General features: G+C 31.5%; 1 pseudogene; it reads right to left on the bottom strand.

Annotated features, from left to right (window-relative positions):
- Positions 1-1,285: 1,285 nt before the first annotated feature.
- Positions 1,286-1,541, bottom strand: LOC125118965 (ATP synthase subunit f, mitochondrial-like; annotated as a pseudogene).
- Between the last annotated feature and the right edge of the window lie 2,515 nt (positions 1,542-4,056).

The raw sequence follows: 4,056 nt of genomic DNA, 5'->3' as shown, positions 1-4,056 counted from the left end.
CTACTAGGAACCATGAGGTTGCGGGTTCGATCCCTGCCCTTGCTCAGTGGGTTAACGATCCGGCGTTGCCATGAGCTGTGGTGTAGGTCGCAGACATGGCTCAGATCCTGCGTTGCTGTGGCTCTGGCGTAGGCTGGTGGCTACGGCTCTGATTCGACCCCTAGCCTGGGAACCTCCATATGCCGCGAGAGCGGCCCAAGAAAAAGGCAAAAAGACAAAAAAAAAAGAAGCTTATAATAAAATGAAATATGCCTTATTATATTTATCTATCTGTCTGTCTGTCTCTCTATTTATATTGCTGTGTTTAATTTCCTAATATCATGGGAAGGTTTTTCTTGGTCTGTATTCATGAAGAATATTAGTTTGTTATTTTCTGTTCTTGTAGCACCTTTGTCAGATTTTGGAAATTGGCTTAACCTGGCCTCATAAAACAAATTAAGGATTCTCCCCTTCTTCATCTTCTAAAAGAGTTTAATGAGATTAATGTTATTTCCTTCCTAACTGTTTGACAGAATTCATCAGCAAGAACTTGTGATCTGGAAATTTTCTTTGCAGGGAGGTTCTTTTATTACACATTCAATTTCTTTTATAAATGTCATCATTATAATTTTCAATATCTTTTCATGTCACTTTGGCAATTTTTGTCACTCAAGAAATTAATCCATATTATCCAATTTGTCAGTTTCATTAGCATAAAGTTATTTGTAATATTCTTTGGATATCATTTTAATGTATGTAAGGTCTGTAATAATATCCCTACTTCCATTCCTAATACTTGTAATTTGTATTTGACCCTTCATTTATTCACTGATCTACAACAGAGTTTATCCATTTTATCAAACTTTTCAAAGAACCAGCTTTTTCTGGCTAATTTTTTTCTGTTGTTCGTAATTTCTATTTTATTGATTTTTTGCTCTTTATTATTTTCTTATTTCTACTTTCATTTAATTTTCTCTCCTTTTTTAGCTTCATAAGGTAGAAATATAAGATCAATGATTTTGAGCCCTGCTTCTTTTATATGAAGAAGACTTTCTTCTTTTACATATTCAAATGTACATATTCCCTTCTAAGCACTGCTTTAGCTGCTTCCCACACATTTTGTTATTTTGTGTTTTCACTATCAAGTAGACATTTTCTCTTTACATGTAGCAGTCATCTTTTATTGGACAATAATTCCCAATTAGGACATGAAAAGATTTCAACCATTGTGTTCCTCAAGGAAGGGTGCCCAGGGAAAAAAGGTCATGGTCAGGAATGCAGAGTGGCAGTCCACACTGGGCTGTCTTCAGTGGTACTTGCATAACCACTCATGTTTGAGTTCCTTCTAAGAAGGTCAATAGCTGAAAAGCATGCAAGTTGCCAGCACCCTAGAAATCCCAGCCATGTTCCCTTTCTTCACATTGACATACTTGTAATAACCTCTTTGAAATGGCCCAACAATTCCTTTAGGGGTGAAGTCCCACGCCAATATCCAGTTTGGTATCTCCCCCTATTTTGACTTCCATGAGTTTTTTCTCCTCCACTGGTATGACTGACATCATGTTGGTGTGCTGGGTGTCCATTGCCTAGGTGGATTTATTTCATAATTCTCGTCATAATTTCTTCTTTGACTCAAGGGTTATTTACAAATAGGCTGCTTAATTTTGAACCATTTGAGAACCATATTTCTAGATACTTTTTTGTTATTAATTTATAACTTAGCTCTGTTGTGCTTAGAGAAAATTCACTTAATATTTAAATCTTTTGATAATTTTTGAGACTTATTTTAAGGACCATCACATGATCTATCTTGCTTAAGGTTCCATGCACACAAGAAAAGAATGTTTTCTGCAGTTGTTGAGTAAAGTGTTATAAAATGTTAATAGAGTCAAAGTTAGTTGACAGTGTTTTCAGATCACTAATTTTTTGTTTAGCTATTCTCTCAATGAGAGAGGATGTTACTACATTCAAACAAGATAAATGTCCCTTTTTTTAACCAATAATTCCTCTTTTCTTGAATGCTATTTTGTCTGATATTATTATAATCACTTCACTTCAGTTTACTTATGCTTACAATTTGCATTGTAAATGTTTTACATTTTTTTACTTTATATATATATATATATATATATATATATACATCTTTATATTTAAGTGTGATTCTTGAAGCTCACATAAAGTTGTGTCTTGCTTTCTCATCTAATAAAAATTATTGAAATAATACAAATGGTGACACTGAAGGAGGAACACAGAAAGAGAAAATACATAAGAACTAACAAGATAGTAGATTTAAACCCAACTGCATCAATATTACATGTAATGTAAATAGACTAAATAACACCTTCTCATTAAAAGCCTTCCTTCAGGTTAGTTCAATATTTTTTTGAAAATTTTTAAATTCCTCAATTAGATTTTTAATTATACCTTCTAGTGTCATTTCAGTAGCTACTCTATGAATTAGATTATGCCATCTTAATCTTATCACAATATACTTAGAATAAACATTGTAGTCATTCAGGTAAAAAATAAATACTTTTAAAGTTAAAATTTCATATAACCACCACCCTTGTGTTACTATTTTATTTGTTTTATATTTATATGTTATAAATTCAACAATGCAGTGTTTTGTTTTGTTTTTTGCTTTAGTCAGTTATCTTTTTAAAATACTAAGAGGTGGGAGAAAGATAACAATTTTAAAATTTACCCTCCTATTTACCATTCTTGATGCTTTTCATTTTTCCCTGTAGATCAGAGTTTCCTTCTGGTATAATTTCCTCAGTCTTAAGAACTTTCTTTAGCATTTCTTGTAGCTTAGATATTCTGGAAACAGTTTATCTTAAAATATCTTTATATCACCCTCATTTGGAAGAATATTTTCACTGGATATTGAATTTGGGGTTTATATTATATTCAGCAGTTTAAAGATGTGATCCCTTTTTCTTTTGGCTTAATGTTGTTTTTGGTGAGAAGTATTCCATCATTTTCCCCTATATATAATGTCTTATTTCTCTGCTGCTTATTTATATATTTATCTTTAATTTTTCATAATTTGACTATGAAATGCTTAGATCTAAGTTTCTTTAAATTTATCCTACTTGGATTGGCTAAGATTCCTGGATCTGTTAATCAATATTTGTTTTTTGCATTTTTAACTAAATTTGGAAATATTTAAATTATTATTTTAACAATATTTTTTATACTCCCTTCTCCCCTCTAGGACTCTAATTTTATGTTTTTTAGATGCCTAATCATATCTTGGAAGTTACTGATATTCTCTTCATTTTTATATTAATCTTTCTTCCTCTTCTTCATATGGACAATTTTGATTCACATAAATTCAATGTTACAAACCATTTCTTCTATTATTCCCAATCTACTGGTAAGTGAAGTTTTCATTTCTGATAGTTCGCTTTTAAATTATGAAATGCACATTTAGTTCTTACAAGAGATTTTATTTATTCATTGAGATTTCCCAATTTTTCACCCAATTTGACAATATTTTCTTTAAGACCTTGAGCATATTTTAATGTCTGGTTTAAAATGTTTTTCTGCTAATTCAATAATCTGGGTCATCTAGAACTCCTTTTCCACTAACTTCTTTTTCTGCTTATTATAGATTAAACTTTCTTCTTTCTCTGTAGTTTTCAAAATTTTTAAATTATTTTTACACTGAACATTTTGGATAATTCATTGTAGAGTCCCAGGATTTGGTTATGTTCCTCTGAAATGTATTTGTTATAAGTTATTTGCTGATCAAATTTAACTTGTGGAGGCTTGCTTTTATGTTCAGTTATTATGACTCTATTTCAGTTTTTTTTCCCCCCTTTTGTCCTAAGGCGAATGCTTTGATATTGTAACATAACTTTTACCTCTTAGGCATGATCTTTCTGGACTTTCAGTGATAAGGCTTAGGTATTTACCAACCCCCTTTAAAACTCCAAACTCTGTGTTATTTACAATGGTTATTTGCTGAAATATCTATGCAGTGTTTTCAGTCTTCTGACTCTTCTTTTTCCTAGGCTCTTTGAAGTATCCCCCATAAATTCATGGTTCATGGATCATACAAGGGATTGAGGG

The sequence above is a fragment of the Phacochoerus africanus genome, chromosome X (assembly GCF_016906955.1).
Source record: "Phacochoerus africanus isolate WHEZ1 chromosome X, ROS_Pafr_v1, whole genome shotgun sequence".
Classification (NCBI taxonomy): domain Eukaryota; kingdom Metazoa; phylum Chordata; class Mammalia; order Artiodactyla; family Suidae; genus Phacochoerus; species Phacochoerus africanus.
Note: the sequence above shows the minus strand (reverse complement) of the source record. Positions and strands in the feature narration are given on the sequence as shown.